Consider the following 26,722-nt stretch of genomic DNA (forward strand, 5'->3'; position numbering starts at 1 on the left):
TCTTACGCCACAACCCCCCCCCCCCCCCCACCCCCCAATGAGCCATAAACCCAAGCCTTCGACGAGTTGAATGACGACCTCATACTGGAAACTCAACTCATGTCACCCCAAAGACATCTTTAAGAACCAACCCCCTCCTGGGGCAAGGTAAAAGGAAAGGCAACCCCCTCCAGCATGGACTCTATGGGAAGAATATGTGTTGATAAAAGTGTCGGTCAACATATAAAATGATGTAGAACATGTAAATTCATAATCGTCTGATCATCTTTGGCTACACATTATCGAACAATTTCTCAAAGAAATGGGTCGTTGTGACTACCATACGAAACACCAATTGACTACAAAGTTTCAAAACACGAGCAAGAATACTACAAAGATAAATGAGTTGTATAACAACCAAAAAAGTCAAAGGAAAAATGAACAAAGTGGTGAAGACATTCTCAAGGAGGAGTATGAATTATTTCGCGAGAGCAACAAAGGAAAGTTATTCAAATATAACAAGCCTTGGAAACTTTTAGCATTTAGTGGGAAATGAAGAATTATGTAGAAGAGAGAGGTTGAAGTCATTGTAGGAAAAATAAAAAAAAAACATCATTGTAGATATATGTGGAGTCTAAGATTGTCTCTCCGAAAGAGCTCTTATAGAAAGAGTGAGTTCCAACATATATAGTCACTTATAAGACCGTGTTGCACCGATATATGATACACTAACACTTCCCCTCAGACTCGGAGGCTCGATGAGTATAGAAAGGGATGTGTTGAGCCATGGGGGTGTAGGAAGCTGACTCTGATACCATGTAAATATATATGAAACTCATATTAACTCTGTAAAATGATATGCTGTTATACAAAGTAGTCAAAATATACAAGTATACTAGACATAAAACAAAAGACGATTATCAGATTTGTCTAAAGAAAAGAGGGTTTTGAGGCAAAAAAAATGTTATACAAAGCTCTATGATATGTCATTTTACTAGTAAAGATTCATAGGACGAACTCATCAAAAGAAACATAATAAGACATTCTTTTATAGGTAAACTGGTTTAAATATTCCTCTTTAGCCAAAATGATATAAAATAAATAAATAAATAAATAAGTTAGTGTTGTATATAAAAATCCTTAAGTTTAGCATTCAAATTGCAATATACCCGAACATCTTTTTGTTACCGTCTTCCATTAATTTTATAAAAACTTTCATTTCTTAACTTTTAAGAGTAATTACCATTATGTTACTGTACGCATGGTATGCCAACTGTGACGGAATAACTGAAGTGACATGGTGACCGGATCGCCACATCAACTAGACGACGATGGGGCAGAGATGTACGTTCCTTGATGGGGCCTCGTTACACAAATTAGGGATCAAAATTATTAAGTTAAAAACAAAGATTACTTGAAAATGTATATTGGATCAATTTGTAGATGAAAATGGATCACTTTTTTGGGAAATTAAAAGGAAGATGATGGGGCCTCGTTAAACTCTCTCTATGATCATTTTTCATGCTTTTGGTGAATATGTTGACAGTAAGTCCTGTCCGATGTAAGGTTAAGGGGGTATGATTATTTCATCTTCATTATAAAAGTTGTCACATCTTCGGCACGTCATCTCTACTATATATTTACTATCATACTACTACTTTTTTGGAAATGGTTACCACTCCACAGTATTTATCTTTTTATTTATTTTATTTGTTGACATTAGATTAAATAAAAAAACATAGTTATCAAACATAAATAAATATTTTACGTTACTTAAGAACCCATTAAATAATATAATATTATATTTTTTCATAAATGAAAGCATTTCTAAACTCAAATTTAAATTATATCTTTTATAATAAACAATTTAAAATATACACTTTCAAAAATATATTTTTTGTCTGTATAATCGGTAAGAATCTTTTAAAAGCAAAAAAACATATTAAAAATATATTTTTTAAATTATATTGCTCCTATCCCAACTACCTAATTTCACAACATAGTAAAAAGCAAAAAAAAAAAAAAAAAAAAAAAAAAAAAAAAAAAACAAAAACAGAAAGCTAAAAGTATGAAACTTAAAATGTTATTTTAATCTTAACTAGAAGGTGATTCGGGCTTAGCCTAAAACTTTTTTAAAAAAAGAAAAATAGGACCAAAAGTGTCGAGTTCAACAAAATTTAGGGGCCATTCATGTAAATTGAGCCATTTCCCTAAAAAAATTCTTTAAGATATATAAAAAAAAAATGGACCAAAAATGTCAAATTCAACAAAACCTAAAGACCATTTATGTAAAATAAGCCAATTCTCTCACAGGAAACACTAAAAAAATCTTTAATATGTATAAAAAAACAAAAATGGACCAAAATAATCAAATTCAACAAAACCTAAGGACCCTTTATGTAAAATAAAAAAATATGAATCGTTTAACGCAAGAGCGAAGTGAAAGAATTGAAACAAAAAAGTAAAAAACAAAAACATAGTGAAACAATGGCAACAGGTAAAACATTTGAGGAAAAAAAAACTATAAATTTACTGTTCATAACTGTGTTATCCTTTAAATATGTATATATATAAATATATAAATTATACATATTACACCCCCATCTCCGAAGATAGTTTAATGGAGAGTTGAATAGGAAATTTAATCCCATTAAACTCAAAATCTACGTTATGAGTTAATGGGATGACACTCAATAGAAGGAAAAGTTCAATATTCATTGAACTTTATATTATCCCTCCACACACACATAAAATGACGTGACAATCTATTAAGTTGTATGGAGTTTTATAAAATGTGGAGTTTAATAGATAAAATTGTATAATGAGTGAAATATACATGTAACAATCCATTAACCTTATATGAGTTTAATGTATTGAAGATGACATGAGACCGTGTTCACTAATGGATATTTCTGCCACCTCAGCATTTCAGGCATGAGGATAGTTCTATACCGGAAGGCCTAATGTTGTGTTAATCCACCATTAATTAATTACAAACCTCCGTTTCTAAAGCAGAAAAGTACTTAAATGAAAAAAGAATGAAACATGTTTTTTTCTATTATTGTTAACATGTCTTGATGAATTTGAAAATCACGTGTTTTAAATGATTCGTTCAGCTTGGAAATATTGTATATTATGTTATTGATCGTTTTTATTGTTCAATATCTAAAGAAGGTCTATTTTATGATGCACTTTTCATTTGGTTAATACTATTTGTATATTATTAGTTTTAGTTTTTTGAACCTCAACGATACCAAACTATCAAAATACTAGCCAAAACAGGAATAAGTACACGCAAAAAGCAATTAAATAGAAAGCGTTGTAAACAAATTACAACGTCAAAACCAACTAACCAAGCAAACTAATTCGATTGACTTGTATATACTGATCCATAAAAAAAGATGTGACTTGTACTTCATCGTGGAGTAGAATACGAACCTAGCACTCGTTTAAGAAATCATAGATAATCGTATATACTGATCAAGCAAACTAATTCGATTGACTTGTATCTACTGATCCATAAAAAAAGATGTGACTTGTACTTCATCGTGGAGTAAAATACGAACCTAGCACTCGTTTAAGAAATCATAGATAATCGTAAAATAGTAGCATAAATTATAATTAATCACGAAATTATATAAAAATTGAAATTAATATCTATGATAAATTATTCATATTGAAAAACACAGATGCTCCCATTTTTATGAGACACTCCAAGCTTGTGACAACCACAATTATGAAAATAGTAGTGAGGGGCAAGTTAATTGTGAGTGTAGTTATGAAGCTTGAGGGAGTGATGACATGCTAATAAGATGACAAAACCTTCCCCTTCAGCTCCACATAAGCTTACCATGGCAAAGTAAGAAGAGCAGGAGTGGTGTTTATGGATGTGTGTGTGTGAGAGAGAGAGAGAGGCATGACTTGGGGATGTCAAGCTCGACTAATGCCACACACCAAGGACGGGGACGGTGTGCACCATGTCCACTGTAACATGTCGAACGTCATACCATGACCATACCCTACAACCTGGAATACAAGCCCCAACAGGATTACAACACCACAAAAGTACATTGTGAGATATAAGCGAACAACTAAACACCTTATCAACTTCCACAGAGCCCAAACGGTGGTTCGAACTAACACACTGAAACATCGGAAGGGTGACTTGTTATGAAAAGTCTTCCCGAGTCCGAACCCAAGGAAATCATGAATTATGAGACAATTAGTTATCACCAAATGAAAATTTCTCTCTCTTGTTTTTCTAAATAGTTCTCCCAAAAGCTACGATCATCTGTTTCATCCACTTCATTGTATGTAGGAGAACTCAAAGATGGTATATGAATACCTGATGGTATTGTTTTTCTATAGTTGGAAGTCTCCAGTGTACCAACATTCAAATCAGTATGTTTAGTTTTCAGAACAAATATTTGTTCGATAATGAGACTAAAGGATTATGGAATAATTCCCCTTTTCATTAATCAAACTTTTTTATAGATAGAATACATAAGCTAGCAAACTGTGGAAAGTGAATTTATACTATAAAAACACCCTGACAAATATAAGGGAAATATATACATATGTAATATTTCCCGATAGTTTGAGCGAGAGGAGATCGAACACTAAAACTAGTCTTAAGGCTAAAATTAGTCTTAAGGAGTTGAAGGAGCTATCGAGGTAGGTCTTCAGTGAAAATGATTGCATATTGATGATTAGTTGCACATGAAGGGCTCACGTTTGTCTAATCTTATAGATGTGGATGTCGAAAGCAGAGTTATCATGTTTCTTAGCCATGTAATAACTTTCAAGATATTACTCAACTGTTCTAAAAAAGGTCACGCTTGATCACTCGCTTGTATATTATGTTAGAAAATAAGGGTATTTCGATTGCTTGGATAACTGAGAGTTGTGATTGTACTTCGTATTGAATTATTTCAATGGTACAATCGAAAATCAATCGGATAAAGCTTGGTTTTGATGAACATAGAGAATATGAATGTGATGATTCTTATGTGTATACCAGAATAATGACAAAAAACAGGCATATCACCCTTGTCTGAAAACTAACATAAGAAATTGTTATAAAGCAGTTCCATAACCATCTTCAACAACCATAAAACTGTCACAAATTAGAATTTCCAACCAGGGGCTCTGCCCCTTAAACCCCGCCAGAAGTAGCCACCCCTTGAACCGAGCAACCAATGACGCTTTCCCGGAACCCCGTGGTTTAGGGGCTTCACATTAAATGACATTTTACATTGTATCTAAATAAACTCAAACACGTGTGCACTCCACACTTCCCTTAGTTGTTCAATATTTATCAAAATTGCATTGGTCAACAAATTAATCTCATTACAATTAAAGAACATTGATAACACAAATCACTAACAAAGCTCCCCCATTTAAGTGTAATCTTGATTAACTTAAAGTAAAATCATAAAAAAACAAACTGATGCATAAATGAAATGTCATGACGATTGAATTTCCCAATAGTATATTACTCATTCCAAATATTCGAATATTAGGGTTTCACTAAGGATTGAACCTTTTCTATTCATAGTGAATACATGAAGATAATACACACAACAATTTACATACTCATAAGTTCTAACTTGACACTATATTTTACTAGCTTGTGTCCAATCCTTCAATAAGCATATGAAAGCGAAGTCCCAAACTTCTTGAAGCATCTAAACTTCATGCTTATATTGGTAGTCTTTTTATTCTTGCACATGCAAATGCAATTTCTGAAAGAACTATTAAGAAATAAATTTCAACCTCCTTTACTTGAAGTACTGAACACATACCCTAGGATGATGTTGATGGTGTGTTCCAATCTTCAAATATCAAGATTTTGATGGGTTTTACATGTATTAACGCGGATAAATCCTTAATACTTAAGGGTAGATGCAACCTATTAGATCTATGTCATAACACTATTGAAGTAACTTTCTATTGAACAAGAAGAAACCTATGAACCCTAGGTTTTTTCGAAATTGAAAAACAAGTTAAGAATTACATACCCTTTTAATTGTTGTAGTAAACAATAAAAAATCATTTCTTCTTTGATTTGGAAGCTAACACCACAAGTGTCGTGCCTCTAATGGTTCACACCTAAACCCTAGCAACCAATAAAACTTGAAGAGTGAGAGGGGGGGGGGGGGAAGTAGAAGAAGAACAATTTTTGGAATTCTCTTCTTGGTATAAGGTGAAAAACGAAACTCAAACCCAAGAGGGGTTTATATAGGTGATAGGAATGTAGCACTTTAAATTTCAAACAAATTTTTTCGTTTTAAATCACATAAAACTCAATATCACTTTTTTCTCAAAACCACATTGTATCAATTGCCAAAAACACAAATCAACAAAACAACTGATAATATCCCAGAATCCTCAAACATAATCTTAAATAGGTGTGTACAATCAAGCTGGCGCCTTCTCGCGATCTTGAGAGGTATCTGAAACACATATCACACAACACAGTAAGCACGAAACTTAGTGAGTCCACCAAAATACAACATACACAAATAATAAGCCTCTCATGGCTATAGCTCGACATGGACCCTCCGGTCATGCATCTCGTTGAGGACCCTCCGGTCTCACGACTCGGTGTGGACCCTCCGGTCATGTGTCTCAGTGAAGACCTTCCGGTCTCACAGATCTGGTTGGACACTCCAATCCTGTATCTCAGTGAAGACCCTTCGGTCTTACAACTCGGTTTAGACCCTCCGGTCCTAACTCAGTAAGGCACAAAATAATATAGCATATATCACAAAGGAAAAATGCATAATATCACATAACTCAGTATAAGAACATAGGACCCTACGGTCGATAACTCAAATAAGACCCTTCGGTCTCACAATATTACCGCTCAGGTGTTAGAAATTCGAGGTATGGATATACTTGGATCAGTGAGAGTTGTGAAACACTTTCAGATTAAAGCATTTCGAGGGTACACTCAAAATCTCTAATTGGATGAAACTCAATATTTTTCTAGAATATAGAATGAAGAAGATGTTATGAATTTATACCCAAAAGAGAATCCGAAATTGATCATATATAACAGAAAACTAACTTTCTGTCTTAAAACTGCTATATGGTAGTTATATATAAATAACTTCCTGTCCAAAACGGGCCATATTACCTCTGCCCCTTGGACCCCGCTCCCAGGGGCACTGCCCCCGGATCTCCATCAGTTCAGGGGCTTCACCTCTAAATAGCAGTATACTTTCAATAATGACAAAATCAAACAAATGTGCACTCCGCACCATACTAATTTGTTCGATAATTGTCAAAGTGACATTGATCAACAAATTAACCCCATTACACTTAACTAATATTAGTGATATAAAATCACCAACATCAGGTAAGTATAGTGAGAAGACTCACCCCGTAAGTAAGCAAGTAGATCTAGTACCCCACGAACACTCTAGACTCCGCCTATATAATAGAATTATCTCTAATAATCAATTTGTAATAACCACTCCGAGATGTTAAGCTAACTCCTCCACTAAATCTCAAAAAGGGTGAAAAGACCATTTTACCATTCCATGGTCTCCAAGGTCCACAGTTGACCAAACACTAAAAGTCAATGTAAGTCAACGCCTAAGTCAACAGTCCATGTTGACTAAACTCGTCGAGTGCATCTATGCGACTCGTCGAGTTCCTTTATTTCCTCTGAAGTATCGGGAAAATCCACTCAACTCATCGAGTTGTAGCGCATCCAGTCTATCAGGGAAAAACCTAGCTGACTCCTCGAGTTGGCTTATGCACTCGTCGAGTCCCTCTAGACCAATTTTCATTCAGAGGATTCTAAGCAGAAATAATGTCCCAAACTCTAGATCTAGCCTCCCAAGGCTGAAATACCACGTAAAGCTGCAAGCTTTACGTCCATGCATGGCATCTAGGGCTCGAAATGCCAAAACAAACTCTATATGGGGTTTAATGCATAAAATCTTGCCACTAGCTTGATAAATCTTGGATCTTTGGGCTAGAGGGACCTCATATTGTCCAGATCCGAAGTCTCAACTCCATGGCAAGCTCAAACAACTCTAGAATTCAAAGAAGGATGGAAAAAAGCCCTAAATCCCCAAGAAAAAAAATCTAACCAAATAATGATCAAGGTGGTAACTTTTTACCTTCAAACACAAGCTAGGAATGAATGAACACCGGATCCAAAAGCTCCCTCTCCTCCCAAGCCTTTTGATCCACAATTGTCCTCCAAAAATGCACTAAAATATGCAATGTTAGCCTCTCTTTCTCTCACACAAGGATATAGCTCGATTAGGGTGTAACATCCCGTTTTAAATAGAATAATTAAAATAATAAACTTGGGACCCCGAGAAGTAATTATATTATTATTTTAGATTATTATATCCCAAAACAAATAATAATTCCTGGGATGTTAGCGTTGGGGTTAAAGTGCAATTAAGAGACTTATTTTGAAAAGGTTTTGGTAGGAGGAGGGGCTGTTTGGAATCATTTGGACCTAATAAAAAGAAATTATGGAAGCGAGGGTTAAAAAGGTAAATATCGGATTTGTTTTGTAAGGATTTTAGAAGGCAGGGTAAGAATGGTAATTTCTGGACTGAATTTGAAGGATGAAGGACAAGGAGGGACCATTTATGACATTATGAGAATTAGTTTAAGGGTTCGGGTATTTAACCCTTCATTTCCGTCACCCTCAAACCCTAAACCTAAATGATGCAGCCGTCACTTCTCCTTATGCCTCCTCTTCACCCTCCAGCCGCAACCCTCATCGTGAACCACCTTCGACTGCTGCCTAGTTGTGTCCGATCACCTCATGTCGCATGTTCTGAGAAACCAAGACTAGCGATGATATCCTAATGACCGGAGAAACTGCAGACCATTGGGAGGGCTAGCGAACAATCCTCCTCCAGTCGCCGCCGCGACGTTGCTGTGGAAGACGAAGTTGCCAACCGCCGCCATCTCCCTACCGTCTTCTTCTCCTTTAGCTTCTCCGTTTCGTTGCCGTTGTTGCTGACTATTCGAAGCGACCACCAACATGGGGGAAGTTCTGCCACCAATGGTCGTTGATGCTGCCGTTTTCTTGGGTTGTGTCGTCGCCACCCACCGCGGGTGGGTGTTGGATTATTCTCCTGAGTAAATAGGATGGTGTGTGGGTTGTGTTGCTCGTGATCGGGTTTGGTGCGGGTTACTGCTGCCGGGGATTGAAGAAAAGACCCACCATGGCCGCCAGCCATGGTAGCCGCCGTTGTGTCGTTGTTATGCCACTTATGGTGCTGTTCGCAAGAAAGGAAGCAGGTGGGTGTTTTTTTCTACTGTAGAGTGTGTAGTAGTTGGTTGGGAAATCAAGAACAGCCACCACCGCCACCGTGAGGTGGCGGCTGCCGCCATAAACCACCTTGGGTGTGTGTGCGTTATTAGTGAGCGTGTATGTGTTTATTAGTGTGTTTGTGTGTGTTGGTTAATTGGGGTTTAGTATTGTAATTGTAACAAAAGAGGAATAATGAAAAGAAGAACCCAAACCACCACCATTGGGTGGTGGCTGCCGCCACCGGCCGCCATGTCGGGTGGCGGTGTGTTTTGCTTTGTGGTATTGATTGTTGGGATGCTTGAAACCCTAATGGGCTTAATGGGGCCCAATAAATCCCTATTTGACCTAATAAAATCCTATTAGGCCCAATAAGGCCCCAATCAATGGACTAATGGGCTAGTATTGTGTTGGGAATTGATCGGCACGCACACGAGAATAATTTAATAACTTGAAATATTAAATAATAGTCATTGGCAAATTAATGTAAGACAACAATGAACTTAATATATTAAGTCCTTATTGGGTTAACTAAGAAACATTTAACCCTAATCATCATTTCATGTAAAAGCCCTAATCTTACTCGGGCCTTGAGTTGGGCCTTACTATTGGGCTTTGGTGATTGGACTAATAATGGGCTTTCCAAGAATAAGTAAATGGACTAAATAATTGTATGGGCTTAAGGATAAGGTCCATGGGCCCAATTTAGAAAATTGGGCCATAATTAGGCCTTTATGAGTATGTGATATTAGGCCATAGGAATTGGATTGGAATAATTGGATGAGCCTTAAGGAAAGACCGTGTAGAGGTCTGGGCCTAATTTGGAAAATTGGGCCATATGTTGTACTTTGGCCCATTACTTGACTTTTGGGTCTTTAGAGTGTGATTTGGACCTTGGACTTGGAACCAATTATTAATTGGGTATTGTTTGATGTTTACAGTTCGGGAGGCTGTCAACCAGCAGCTAGAGTTTTATCTACGGGACTTCAGCAGTGCCAGGTGAGTTATCCTCACTATATCAACAGGGTCTACGGCACCAAGGCCGACCCTTTATGATTTACATCCTGGTTTAGGATGGTTGCTATGTTATTGATATGCTAGATTACATCCTGGTTTAGGATGGTTGCTATGTCATGGATATGCTAGATTACATCCTGGTTTAGGATGGTTGCTATGTTATTGATATGCTAGACTACATCCTAGTTTAGGATGGTTGCTATGTTATTAATATGCTAGATTACATCCCGGTTTAGGATGGTTGCTATGTTATTGATATGCTAGATTACATCCTGGTCTAGGATGGTTGCTATGTTATTGATATGCCAGATTTCATCCTGGTTTAGGATGGTTGCTATGTTAGATTTCGGATAGATCAGTATCCTGGTTATAGTATGCTTGTATGCTGTTATGATCTGTAGATCGGTATCGTGGTAGATAGGATATTGTTATGCTATTATGATTGTTATATCGGTATCCTGGTATATAGGATGATGCTATGTTAGTGACCTGGTTAGGTCGGCATCCTGGTTATAGGATGTTGCTATGATTGGTGGTCTGTTAGATCGGTATGACTGTTATATATCTGCAAGTGTATGATATTTATGATGCTTGTCTGAATTGGGGTTGGGTTGAGGCGGTCGTGCTTTGTGCTGGAGGCCAATATACCCAGGGCAGTCCGGATAACCTGAAGGCCTTGCAAAGGGATTCAGTCAGACCGAAGGTCCGACGAGCGGCCCGGATAGGCTGTAGGCCCTGCGAGGCGGTCCAAACGTGCCGAAGGCTCGGAGAGCAGTCCATATAGACCAAAGGCTTATGAGGCGGTCTAGTCAGGCTGACAACTTATTATGCATGATGTTCTGTATTGGTTATATGATATGGTTATGTTGTATGGTGTTGGTATTTTGGGGTGACTAACTAAGCTCTCGGGCTTACAGTTTTAGTTTATTGTTTGAGGTACATCAGATGATCGCAGGAAAGCAAAGGCGTGATCGTACAGCTCCTCATATTTTATGGTCTTATGAATTGATTATGGGGATACTTTGATGTCTAAACTATTTTGAAAACAAACTATAATAACTTGATGGTGTTAAAATGTATCAAAATGTTTTAATTTGGCTTAAATTTTATGGGTGTTACATAGGGTTTCTCTCAGAGTGTTAAGATGATAAGGGAGGCGGAGATGAAGACTTAAGGTCCTTTAAATAGGACATAAACCCTGAAAATTAGGTTTTTCTCACTCAACTCCTACTCGTCGAGTTGGGGTCCTCCAACTCGTCGAGTAGACTCTAAAAATCACATATCCATTAACTCCTCTACTCGGCGAGTTGGGCCATCCAACTCGTCGAGTTGCTCTAATATCATGAATGCAAATTAATTAAATATTATACCTGAGAGTCGGGATGTTACAAGGAAGGTATTGGGTAAGGTAGGTATCTCCAAGATAACCCTAATCCCTTAACTTCCTCCCTAAGGCATCCAAGGCTCCTTAAGGCCCAAGGAAAACCCTAGAACCTCTTCTAGAATTCGCCCCCCTCTATGGAAGGTTCTAGAATTGGTCAATGTTCAACTTTTGAACATTGTCACCTTTAGTACTTCTACTTTTAACTAATACAACTAATCCAAAAATTAATTCCAATTAATTTCCGATCAATTCTTAATTAAATAAAAATATTTCTAATTAATATATTATTCTCATAATATATTAACAAATCATTTATTTTGATTTCTAATTAATTTTTTAATCATATACTAAATGAATAAATCAGTTTCTCTCTCTCACTAAAAGTTATCCTATTCAATTACCTGGTTTAAGGGCAACCCAAAAGGACCGTGATACCATCAATTCAAGTATATGCCAATTATAGTAATGGACTTATATACCTAATCCAACAGTCTCCCACTTGGATAAGTCTATAACTATAATTGCCAGTAAACTTCTGAACCGATCAACAAATTGTAGCTTCTAAAAGTCGTTGTCAAACTCTGACCCAGTCAGTTACGTGTCCTAAGATAAGTGATCAAATATTCATTCGTTATTGTAACATCCCAAATTTCGAGTCCAAAAATTTTGTTTTTAATTAAGTAGTTTACAAAATCTTTTACTAAAAACTTTGTCGATATCATATCAATCCATAAACCATCATGAACATGTACCAAAATCAAAACATAGAACAATAATAAAATCATAGTACAATCGCATGAATCACATAATGCGGGAATCTAATGTGCATGTGATGTGCAGCTACCGCACCGGCTTCTTCCCCTTCGCTAAAGAGGTACCTGAAATTAAAATTGAAAACTGTAAGCACGAAGCTTAGTAAGTTCCCCAATAATACCACATACTATACAAATCACATACTGACAGGAATATCTAGGTTCCCGGCCTACCCTTTCAGGCATATCTGGGTGGCCGACCTAAACCTTACAAGGGTCAACCAAAATCCAAGTCACAATCAAGGTCAACCTGGTCAAAGTCAACTTTTGATTGAATCGACTCGTCGAGTTGGTCCACCAACTCGCCGAGTCCCATCGTCCCCTTACTGCCATAATCTCGTCCTTACTCGTCGAGTCTAGCAAGAGCTCGACGAGTTCACCTTCAACAACACCTTTTGACTATCTTCAAATGACTCACCGAGTTCGTTCTTGAACTCGCTGAGTTCATCATCATTATCCGAATGAATGAGTCTAGCCTTTGACTCACCGAGTTCTCCATGAACTCGTCGAGTCTGTCTTCATGAGGTTGGGACATTGCCTTGGACTCGTCGAGTCTGCTCATACACTCGCTGAGTCCTATGATTTCCATGTCCAAAACAAACCCCTAGCAGGCTGAGTGTTCCTTCTACTCAACCAAAACTATTTCCAAAAGACGATTCAGGGGAAAAAGCGTCCTGACTCGCCGAGTCACCCAAGTGACTCGTAGAGTCCCTCTTTGTCCAAAACTATACAGTCGAGTATAATGGGTCTTAATGCATCAAAACTATAGATCTGGCCTCCTAGGGTCCCTTTTTCACGTAAAGCTACAAACTTGATGTCCATGTATGGGGCTTTTGGCTCAAAAATCCATAAAAGGGGTTTATATAAAGCATGGGTTTCCCTTGGCCATAAAGTTGGCACCTTTATGCCATGGGAACCCTCAATGGTTCCAAATCTGAAGTCCTTATCCCAAAATCGTGGTTGCATCCAAGAATGGCTCCAAAATGGCATCCAAGAACCCTAACTTACTCCAAAAAGAGTATCTAATGAAAGGAGAAGCAAGGTCATGACTTTTTACCTCCAACAAACAGGAAATGAAGAAAAATCTTTAGATCTCCTTCCTCCTTCTGAAATCCCAAGATCCTTCTTCTTTTCTTCAACCTTCTAACTTGCACAAAATGGCACAAAGAGCTCAAAATCACTAAAAAACGGTTAGGATTTCATGGGGGTGGTCTGAGGGTGTTGGAGGCTGCAAAGGGAACCACTTAAGGCATTTAAATAGGATGCAAACCCTAAATATTAGGGTTTTGTCCAGATAGCTCCTACTCGTCGAGTCGCTCTCCCGACTCGTCGACTAGGTCACTTTTAATCCGCGCATATTGTCGAGTCTACTTGATGAGTCGGGCCTTCAACTCGCCGAGTCCCAGAGAAAAATACAATAATACTTGGAATTAAATACGTACTAGGAACCGGGTGTTACTGTGACATCCCTAAAATATCGTCCAGAAAAGACCAATTTTCATTTATGCTTTTAAAATAATTTCAGAGTAAATCCTTTTGATTTGAAAGAGTTGCGGAATTTGTTCCCAAAAACAAAGTATGATAAAATAATATTTACCAAAGCATTTCATCAAGAAATGTATTTTCATTATATAATCAAAACTCGGGATGTCATGTTCTGATACAGACCATAAAGCATAAACGATAACATTACAAGTCATTCAACAAATATATACATATACAGACTTGTAAACAAAATAACTTGATGGTTCATCCATCTTATGCCCTTGCACCACTTCCTGTAATACAAATAAAACTGAGTGGGTCAGGCTTGGGAGCCTGGTGAGCATATAGGGTTTTCAACCCACAATAAATAATTATATTTAATTCCACCAACCAACAATAACCCAATTACCCATTCCCGTTATTCTCACTTTATGTCCCTAAAACAACTAACACAAGGGACCTAGTCTTAGAATATTTCATCGGGGCGACAACACATGCTTCGGGGGTTCCTCAGCAATATAAGTCAAATAAGGCAACCATGAGGGGGATGGAGTACAGCGAATGAACACCGGAGTTCATTAACACCTACAGGTGGCGAACCTGCTAGCGTTCCATAGGACTGTCTAGAAAAGTCTGTGGTCATCATCTAAACTCCGCTAGATGACTAAATCAAAACAACATCGAGGCCTCTCATCTGTTTATTACACAACTATCTACCCATGTTCTACCCGACATATTAGTAGATAAAAATATATATTTTTATACATAGTTTAAAACCTGTATAGCATTCTCATTCAATACATATTCCAAACAACAGATGAGACACATACACATAACACGTATTTCATAGGAAATAAATCAGATATATGAAATAGAAGAAAGTGAATATACATTCACACATATAACAACAAAATATACACATAACACGTATTTCGTATAAAATACTTCATAATTATGCGTTAGAAGAAAGTAACTACACACTCACTTGATCAAAAGATGATCGGACAGCATTACGGCTTACAGAAGTAGTATTCTTTGGCAGATCTGGAAGATCTCCACAAAAATCAAACTCCTCGCGGGCGGAGCTTCGGCTCGGGAATCGCACTTCTCGGGATCTCGGGAGCGTAAAACTTCCTTCTTAACTTGGATATGAGATCCGAGATGTCGGGATGGCTTCGGGGGTTTACACGCAGAGCTTCGACACGAAAAAGAGAAGAAATGAGCAAGAATGCCCAGAACCCTCGCATCCTATTTATAGGAGGCTAAGGCCTCGCAGTACGCTGGGCGTACATGATGGGTTTTAGCCATAAGAACATCCTATGTGCTCATACAAACCCTAATGCTTAGATCTAGGTTTCTCTATTGTACATGCAGTTCATCCAAGACTATAAACCCTAGATCTAATATATGATAATCAATATAACATATGAATTAGGGTTTAGATCATACCTTGATTGTTATGTAGCAATAACAATCTCAAATCCTTCTTGTATTGACTTTAGAAAGCTTAAAGTCACAAATGTCACTCCTCTAATGGTTCACAAACACCAAGAGCAAAAGGATGAAGAGGAGAAGAGAAGGAGGCTCCCCAAAACGTGTGGAAACCCTAACCAATTAGTTCATCACGTTTTTAAGCCATATGGGTTCTTTAAATAGTGAGGCTATTAGGGTTATCTAACAAGGAAACCCTAATTTGGATGCTTAGGCCCTAAGCAACCCATGAACCCCTTTTTAATAAGCCTTGGACGATTTCTAATGGATTTCTCCATAGAATTCGTCCAACCTTATATTATAAGGTAATCCATAGCCCAATTACAATTATCTTATAATTACAATTCCAGTCCCTTAAGTTTAATTAATCTCTTTTAGCCACAAACTTAATTCTTATTAATTCTTGACTAATATTAATTAAACAATATAATTTTTTCTTTAATATATTATTCTCATAATATATTAATAAATCATAATTAATCATTTCTCTCCATAATTCATCCTATCAAGTTGCTTTGGTGAAGGCAACCCAAAAGGACCATGCACCATTGGGTCAAGTACATACCAAAATAATTATGGACTTAGACACTAATCCAACAGTACGGCCTTACGCGGGGCGTACGCCTCCGAAATCGTCACTGCATGCGTCATCCGAAGAACTCGAGTGCGAGGCATGTCATGTTTCGCTGTACGCTGGGCGTACGCCAGTACGCTGAGCGTACTTCGGATAAGTCTGGTGACTCCTCTTCGGATAATATCGGATATAATAAATAAATTTAAATATTAATTATTTAATAAACAATGAAAATTCATATCTTCGTCATACGAACTCAGTTTTCGACGTTCTTTATATCCACGCGTAGGTGAGACTACGCTCTACGACTTTCGTTTAGACTCCGTCGGCTAATTTTGACTTTATATTTATTATTTATTTTTAGTAGTCCCGGACAGGAAAACTTCGTTATAAATTCATAATTTCTTCGTCCGACGTCCGTTCTCGCCTAACTTTTCATCGTTTCGCTACTAACAACGAGATCTTCGATTCTCGTTTAGATTATTTCGGCTATAAACCGCTCGATCTCAAATCGAGGATTTCGGGATGCATACCGCTAAGTCGAAACTTTAGAAATTCATAACTTCCTCATACGAAGTTAGATTGGGCGTTCTATATTTATTCGGAAACCTCGTTTCGGCCGCTACAACTTTATGCAAAGATATCGGGCTTATATCACACTTTAATTTTGACGCTTATTTTTATCCTTTATTAATTATATCTTTATAATTAAGTAATAAGCACACAAATACACATAATTCACATAATACTCAAATATTTCATCATTAATACTTCAAAAGAGTTACAAGGGTTAACCTAGACTATTACATCAACGAAAATGCCTATCCTGGAAACGCGGGCGTTACAATTCTCTCCCCCTTAGGATGATTCCGTCCCCGGAATCACACATCAACAAACAAATGCGGATAGAGACTCAACATGTCACTCTCCGTTTCCCAGGTGAGATTTGACCCATTTGTATGTTTCCAACGGACAAGCACTAATTCGACCATCCTGTGTCGAAGCTTCTTAGTCTTTCGGTCAACAATTGCCTCTGGTTCTTCAATTAACCTCTTGTTTTCATCAATTCTCAATTCAGAAATTGGAATTATAACAGGAACTTCTCCCGTGAACTTCCTCAAATAACACACATGAAAAGTGATGTGAATTCCATTCAGTTCTTTGGGTAATTCGAGCTTGTAAGCTTGGTTCCCAACCCTCTGAAGAACTTTAAACGGTACAATAAACCTTGGACTTAACTTTCCCCTTTTACCAAATCTTATGTCCCTTCCACGACAAGACTTTAAGCAAAAGCGAATCTCCAACCTCAAAAGTCATCGGTCTTCGTTTCTTGTCAGCATAGCTCTTTTGACGATCCTGAGCTGCTAACATTTTTTCTTTGATCACTTTCAACTTCTCAGCAGTCTGATGGACCATCTCGGGTCCCATAAACTGCTTTTCTCCAGCCTCAAGCCAACAAGACAGTGTACGACACTTTTGTCCATACAAAGCTTGATAAGGTGCCATGTTTATGCTCGAGTGGAAACTATTATTGTAGGAAAATTCTACCAAAGGTAAATGTTCATCCCAGTTACCTAGGAATTCCAGGGTACATGCTCTCAACATATCTTCAAGTGTTTGTATTATTCTTTCACTCTGACCATCAGTCTATGGATGGTAAGCTGTACTTAAACACAACTTGGTACCCATTTCCTCTTGTAGACTTTTCCCAAACGTTGAGGTGAAACGGCTATCACGATCTGATACAATCGTTAACGGAACACCGTGAAGCCTCACAATTTCCTTCATGTAAGAATTCGCAAGCTTTTCCATAGACCATTTCTCATTGGCTGCTATGAAATGCGCACTCTTAGTGAATCGATCAACGACCACCCAAATCATGTCGTGACCACTTTTCGTTCGGGGCAGTTTAGTAACAAAATCCATTGCAATGTCTTCCCATTTACCCATAGGTACAGGTAAAGGTTCTAATCTCCCGTATGGTTTCTGATGTTGTGTCTTGACTCTCGCACAAGTCACACACTCGGCCACATACTTTGCAACATCAAGCTTCATCGTTGGCCACCAGTAGTAGGGTTTCAGGTCCCTATACATTTTAGTGCTGCCAGGATGAATTGAGTACATGGTTTTGTGAGCTTCTTCCATCATAAGATCTCTTATTCCTCCTGACTTAGGTACCCAAATACGATCTTGGAATACCTTCAGTCCATGACCGTTTGTACCAAACACTAACGTTTTGCCCAAACGTTCCTCCTTCCGGTCATTCTTTTCAGAAGCTTCTTCTTGAGCTTTCTTTATACTCTCCACAATTGTCAAGACAACTTCTATTCTCAACGCTCTTGGCCTTTTTCTCTCAACATTGACTTTCCGACTGAGAGCATCAGCAACAACATTAGCTTTACCGGGGTTGTAAAGTATCTCACAATCGTAGTCCTTAAGTAACTCTAGCCAGCATCGTTGCCTCATATTCAATTCTTTCTGATTAAAGAGATATTGGAGACTCTTATGATCAGTGAAAAGTTTGCACTTCGTGCCATAGAGGTAATGCCTCTATATCTTCAGAGCGAAAACTACCGCTGCCAACTCCAAATCATGAGTCGGGTAGTTCTTTTCATGCTCTTTCAATTGTCGAGACGCATATGCGATCACCTTATCTCTTTGGGTCAAAACACAACCCAATCCAACCGCAGACGCATCGCTATAAACAGCGAAGTCTTCAACTCCATCGGGTAGAGAAAGTATCGGTGCCTCACATAGTTTCTTCTTTAGCTTCTTAAATGCTTCTTTATGCTTATCACACCAAGCATAAGTAGCTCCTTTGTGGGTCAACGCTATCAATGGACTAGCGATCGAAGAAAAGCCTTGGATAAACCTTCGGTAATATCCGGCTAATCCTAAAAAGCTTCAGATCTCCGTGGGACTTTTCGGTTGTTCCCACTTCATCACAGATTCAATCTTTGCTAGATCAACCATTATCCCTTCTTGGTTGACCACGTGACCCAAGAATTGGACTTCTCGAATCCAAAAATCACATTTGGAGAACTTTGCATACAGCTTCTCCTTCTTCAAGACTTCTAACACTTCTCGCAAGTGTCTGCCATGCTCCTCTTGGCTTTTCGAGTAAATCAGAATGACGTCTATGAACACTATCACAGATTTATCAAGGAACGGATTACAAACCCTATTCATTAAATCCATGAATGCTGCTGGAGCATTGGTTAGTCCAAACGACATAACCAAGAACTCTTAGTGTCCATATCGTGTTCAGAATGTAGTCTTCTCTATATCTTTCTCTCTTACTTTTAGCTGATGATATCCTGACCTAAGATCGATCTTCGAGAAATAGCTCGAACCTTGCAATTGATCAAACAGGTCATCAATCCTTGGCAACGGATATCTATTCTTTATTGTTGCCTTGTTCAGCTCCCTGTAATCGATGCACATTCTCATACTTCCATCTTTCTTCTTCACGAATAACACCGGAGCTCCCCAGGGTGATGAACTAGGTCTAATGAAACCTTTGTCCAATAACTCCTGAAGTTGCATCATCAGCTCCTTCATCTCCGTCGGTGCTAATCGATAAGGTGCTTTTGCTATTGGCGTGGTCCCTGGTAACAAGTCTATTCTGAACTCCACTTGTCTATCAGGTGGTAATCCAGGAAGATCTTTGGGAAATACCTCCGGATAATCACACACCACTGGAATACTCTGCATCACCTTCTTTTCCTTCTTAGCATCAATCACGAATAGTAAATATGATGTACATCCCTTGGTCAAACACTTTCTGGATTTCATTAGAGAAATGATTCCAGAATTTACTCTGCATTTGTCCCCATACACCATAAACGAATCTTTCCCAGGCGGGTTTACTTTTACTATCTTCTTGCATAAAATTTCGGCATCATTGGCGCTAAGCCAATCCATTCCCAACACGATGTCGAAACCATTAAGTTTGATAGGCAATAATCCCTCCTGAAACTTATTCCCATTAAGGTCGATTAAGATGTTTTTCATACGATGGCTAACAGGTACAAACTTGCAACTAGCTACTTCGACTAATAAAGCATTATCTAGTCTATCAACAGGGAAGGCTAGTTTTCTACCAAAATCATGCGAAATAAACGAGTAGTTGGCTCTAGAATCAAACAAAATTTGAGGCAACTTTCCTAAAATAAAAGCATTTTAGGCAATTTTCCTAAAATAAACTAGTGCTCGTGTCTAAAACATAACAGACACACATCTCAAAATTTCACTTAACATTTTAAGTTTAAGTCTAGAAATCCTACAAATTCCTAGTTCGCTTAAACTAATGCTCTGATACCATTTGTGACATCCGCAAAATCTCAGCCAGAAAAGACCAATTTTCATTTATGCTTTTAAAATAATTTCAGAGTAAATCCTTTTGATTTGAAAGAGTTGCAGAATTTGTTCCCAAAAACAAAGTATGATGATATGTGCATATTTAGTTCATATTAAGTATTGATTTTTATTCATTTATTAGCTAAATTATTGCATTTTGTGGACAATAGGTACTTAAAAGTGTTTGAATTATATTTTCAGCCCAAAAATGAAGCTCGGAAGCAGAAGGAAGAAGGAGAAGCGGTTGAGAGTTCGAGAATGGAACAAAGAAGAAAAACACTAAAAATAACACCTACTCGGCGAGTAGGGTCGACTACTCGGCGAGTCCAAGCGAAGATTCGAGAAGATAACGACTTAGAAACCCAGAGACTTATCACAATATGGGGACTGAGAGATGGACTCGACGAGTCGACACCTGACTCGACGAGTCGATTCGTATATATAAAGATAACTCCTCAGAATGATGGAGAAAAAAAATTCTGAAACGATTCAGAAGAGTTTAGCTGCGATTAAGAAGTCAGAAAAACCCTAGAAGACGAAGATAGAAGCTAGATTTCAATTCCGAAGGAGATTTAAGGCAAATTTCATCATTCTACTTAATCTCTTGTTTTGTCATTATGGTTAAACAATTAGACTCTGTTTGTTTGCTGTTATTTACTTCAATTATGAGCTAAAACCTTTAAACTTCTGTTTGGGGATACAAAATTGATACTATGGTTTGATTGTTGGTAGGATTAATTCTAAGTTGGTGATTTTTGTTATTTTAGCTTGCTAAAGAACCTTGTGTGTGAATAATAATTAATTTTCTGTTAATAGGAAGATAATTGATTAGCATGAACATCTTTTGATTATCAACCTCATATGCTCTGTGATCACTTTGTCATATGTCTAGGATTAATGAACATGAAACTAGAGTTAATAAGAAAATTGAGTAAATTCATGAGCAAGCTTGTGTGATGACCATCAACAAGAAGTTAATTAAAATACCAAATTAGTTAACTATTGCAAGTCTAAATTAACCCGAATAGTTAATCTAGTGAATTCAATTAAATTAGACAACTGTCCACTGTTTAAATTAGTTTATTTGCTAAGGATTAGTGTAGTGAATGCGAATCTAGTCACTTGAATAGGTAACCAACAAAAGAATTAATCCATTGCACCATTACCTTGAAATCAACCATAGGATCAATTGTGTTGAACTAAACAGAAGTTCCTTCCCATTATTGAATCTAGTTAATTCTTTGTTTTTCTAAGTTTTAGATTAAGTAATAGTTAGCAAGTTTCTAGTCTTGTAAAACTAGAGAAAACCCCTACTTATTAATTAATTTAGATAGAATTAGTTTTTAGTTTTAATTTACCGTTCCCTGTGTTCGATACCCTACTTATTTAACTATACCACAATTGCAGATAGGTCCACTGCCTTTGTGTGTTTATTTTATAATTAAAAGTAGGTTTAAAACTAAGTGAGTTTGCACACATCATATGATAAAATAATATTTACCAAAGCATTTCATCTAGAAATGTATTTTCATTATATAATCAAAACTCGGGATGTCATGTTCCGATACAGACCATAAAGCATAAACGATAACATTACAAGTCATTCAATAAATATATACATATACAGACTTGTAAACAAAATAACTTGATGGTTCGTCCATCTTATGCCCTTGCGCCACTTCCTGTAATTCAAATAAAACTGAGTGGGTCAGGCTTGGGAGCCTGGTGAGCATATAGGGTTTTCAACCCACAATAAATAATTATATTTAATTCCACCAACCAACAATAACCCAATTACCCATTCCCGTTATTCTCACTTTACGTCCCTAAAACAACTAACACAAGGGACCTAGTCTTAGAATATTTCATCGGGGCGACAACACATGTTTCGGGGGTTCCTCAGCAATATAAGTCAAATAAGGCAACCATGATAGGGATGGAGTACAGCGAATGAACACCCGAGTTCATTAACACCTACAAGTGGCGAACCTGCTAGCGTTCCACAGGATTGTCTAGAAAAGTCTGTGGTCATCATCTAAACTCCGCTAGATGACTAAATCAAAACAACATCGAGGCCTCTCATCTGTTTATTACACAACTATCTACCCATGTTCTACCTGACATATTAGTAGATAAAAATATATATTTTTATACATAGTTTAAAACCTATATAGCATTCTCATTCAATACATATTCCAAACAACAGATGAGACACATACACATAACACGTATTTCATAGGAAATAAATCAGATATATGAGATAGAAGAAAGTGAATATACATTCACACATATAACAACAAAATATACACATAACATGTATTTCGTATAAAATACTTCATAATTATGCGTTAGAAGAAAGTAACTACACACTCACTTGATCAGAAGATGATCGGACAACACTACAGCTTACAGAATTAGTATTCTTCGGCAGATTTGGAAGATCTCCACAAAAATCGAACTCCTCGCGGGCGGAGCTTTGGCTCAGGAATCGCACTTCTCGGGATCTCGGGAGCGTAAAACTTCCTTCTTAACTTGGATATGACATCCAGGGTGTCGGGATGGCTTCGGGGGTTTACACGCAGAGCTTCGACACGAAAAAGAGAAGAAATGAGAAAGAATGCCCGGAACCCTCGCATCCTATTTATAGGAGGTTGAGGCGTCGTAGTACGCTGGGCGTACAGCCTTACGCGGGGCGTACGCCTCCGAAATCGTCACTGCATGTGTCATCCGAAGAACTCGAGTGCGAGGCGTGTCATGCTTCGCTGTACGCTGGGCGTACTTCGGATAAGTCTGGTGACTCCTCTGCGGATAATATCGGATATAATAAATAAATTTAAATATTAATTATTTAATAAACTTTGAAAATTCATATCTTCATCATACGAACTCTGTTTTCGACGTTCTTTATATCCACGTGTAGGTGAGACTATGCTCTACAACTTTCGTTTAGACTCCGTCGGCTAATTTTGACTTTATATTTATTATTTATTTTTAGTAGTCCCGGACAGGAAAACTTCGTTATAAATTCATAATTTCTTCGTCCGACGTCCGTTCTCGCCTAACTTTTCATCGTTTCGCTACTAACAACGAGATCTTCGATTCTCGTTTAGATTATTTCGGCTATAAACCGCTCGATCTCAAATCGAGGATTTCGGGATGCATACCGCTAAGTCGAAACTTTAGAAATTCATAACTTCCTCATACGAAGTTAGATTGGGCGTTCTATATTTATTCGGAAACCTCGTTTCGGCCGCTACAACTTTATGCAAAGATATCGGGCTTATATCACACTTTAATTTTGACGCTTATTTTTATCCTTTATTAATTATATCTTTATAATTAAGTAATAAGCACACAAATACACATAATTCACATAATACTCAAATATTTCATCATTAATACTTCAAAAGAGTTACAAGGGTTAACCTAGACTATTACATCAACGAAAATGCCTAGCCTGGAAACGCGGGCGTTACAGTTACAAATCTCCCCCACTTATTTTAGACTTCGTCCTCGAAGTCTGCTGCTGGATCCGAAAAAAGCTCGGGGTGGTGCTCTCTCATCTCATCCTACGGCTCCCAGGTCCATTCCGAGCCCTTGGGGTGCTACCATTGCACCTTCACTAGTTCCACCCTCTTGTTTCTCATATCCTTCGACTTCCTGTTGAGGATAGCTACTGGCCGCTCAATGTAGTTCAGGTTGTCATACACCAGAATATCCTCCAAAGGCACCATTGTTGAATCGTCTACCAAAAACTTCCGCAAGTGGGAGACGTGAAAAGTACTGTGAATCTGGCTGAGTTTAGCCTTAACCTTCCTGTAGGCCAGGCATCTCTCAACGAACCAAGCAACATCCCTCTTCGTGCAGGGCCACCAATAATCAAGACGAAGATCCCTATACATCTTCGTCGCCCTAGGCTGAATAGAAAACCTAGATTTGTGCACCTCCTCCATCAATACCTGGCACACACCTCCATGATATGGTACCCACACTCTACGGTGTAGCGTCAACAATCCACGACTATCATAATCGAAGGAGGAAACCTGGACCACAATGTGCTCACTCTTACGATGTTCCTCCTTCATAGCCTCCTGTTGGGCCTCTCAAATCCGCTCCAACAGCGGAGTCACCACCGTCATCCTCAAGCAAATATCTCTAATTGGTGCTGCCTTGCGGCTAAGTGCATCGGCCACGACGTTGGCCTTCCCCGGGTGGTAGAGGATCTCACAGTCGTAATCCTTCACCACATGAAGCCACCGACGCTGCCTCATATTCAGATTCGGCTGATCCATAAGGTACCTCAAACTCTTATGGTCCGTGTAGATAGTACAACGGACCCCAAGGAGGTAATAACGCCAAATCTTGAGTGCAAAAACAACTGCCCCCAACTCCAAGTCATGCGTCGGATAGTTTGCTTCATGAGGCTTCAGCTACCTCGAAGCGTAGGCGATAACATGCCCCCTCTGCATCAATACCGCACCCAAACCTGAGATGGACACATCGCAATACAGAACAAAATCCTCCACGCCCTCTGGCAGGGCTAAGAATGGCGCCTCGCACAATCTCTGTCTCAACGTCTCGAATGCGACCTGCTGCTCAGGCCCCCAGCAAAATACAACGGCTTTCTTCGTCAGCCAGGTCGAGGGTACGGCTATTTTGGAGAAATCCTGGATGAATCTCCGATAGTAGCCGGCTAATCCCAGGAAACTCCAAATCTCAGATGGAGACTTCGGAACCTCCCATCTCATCACGACCTCCACCTTGGCCGGGTCAACCAAAATCCCATTCTGGTTGACAAGGTGCCTAAGAAACTGTACCTCGCGCAACTAGAACTCGCACTTGGAGAACTTGGCATACAAGCTCTCCCTCCTTAGGGTATCCAACACCTCTCGTAAGTGCTCCTCATGCTGCTCCTGTGTTTTGAAATAAACCAAGATGTCTTCAATGAAAACTATCATAGACCGATCCAGCATCAGTCTACACATGCAGTTCATGAGGTCCATGAACGCAGCGGGAGCATTAGTGAGCCCAAAAGGCATCACCACAAACTCATAATGACCATATCGCGTTTGAAACTCAGTCTTCTGCACATCCTCCTCTCGGACTCTCATCTAATGGTAGCCCGAACGCAGATCGATCTTGGAGAACCAAGATGCTCCCTGAAGTTGATCAAATAAGTCATTTATCCTTAGAAGTGGGTAACGATTCTTCATCGTTACCTTATTCTTCTCCCGGTAGTCTATACACATCTGATGCGACCCATCCTTCTTTTTCACGAATAGTGTTGGGGCTCCCCAGGGAGAACTGCTCGGTCTGATGAATCCCTTGTCTAATAGCTCCTGCAGCTATGTAGACAACTCCTGCATCTCAGGAAGAGCCAATCGATACGGTGCCTTAGCTATTGGAGCCGCACTAGGGACTAGGTTGATCCTAAACTCCACTTGCCTCTGGAGGTATCCCATGCAGCTCCTCTGGAAACACATCCGCGTACTCTCGTACCACTGGTACATCACTCACCGTCGCCTGAACCGCCTCTCGGGTATCCAAAACATAGGCGACATACCCTACGCAACCCTGCTGAAGGTAGTGCCTAGACCTCACTGTTGAGCATAATGCCGGTCCATGCTGTGGCCTCTCGCCCTAGATCACCAGCTCTCCCCCACCTAAGGTCCCGACTCTCACTAATTGTTGTGCGCAGTCTATCACTGCCCCATTGGGGCTCAGCCAATCCATGCCTATAATCACCTTGTTCCCCCGCAACGGGATGGGAACCAAGTCTACCAAATAACGCTCCTCGAACAACCTCAAAACACAATCCTCGAAAACCTCTGATGCTCGTACTGATCGATCATCCGTAATCTCGACCTCTAGGGGGCAATCCAACTTTCCCGAAGCTTCAGGGAACCTCCTGCTAAGCGCAAGAGAGACAAATGATCAGGTAGCACTCGATTCAAACAACACCTAAACTGGGATATCGTTCACATGGAACGATCCTAAACAAAACATATAACATGGCACTTCAATATCATAAGCAACATAAAATAAAAGATAGGGAGAAGAAATCATACCCGTCACCACATCAAGTGCGACGCGTGCCTCCTTGGTAGTCAACTGGAAGGCTCAACTCCTTGCCACTGGAGCCTCGGTCTTGCCCTGCCGGCCATCAGTGATCCGTAGGGTCACTAAAGTTGGCACCACCACCGGTGTCTGGTGCTGCTGCTGCTATCAATCTCGTGCAATTGACCTTTTTATGGCCTCGCTGGTTGCAGTGGAAACATAGCAACTCTGATGTCTGAATAGCGGGCGTGGGGGCGGTACAATCCCTGCTA

This window comes from Lactuca serriola, chromosome 1 (assembly GCF_051521515.1).
Source record: "Lactuca serriola cultivar US96UC23 chromosome 1, Lser_US96UC23_V15, whole genome shotgun sequence".
Classification (NCBI taxonomy): domain Eukaryota; kingdom Viridiplantae; phylum Streptophyta; class Magnoliopsida; order Asterales; family Asteraceae; genus Lactuca; species Lactuca serriola.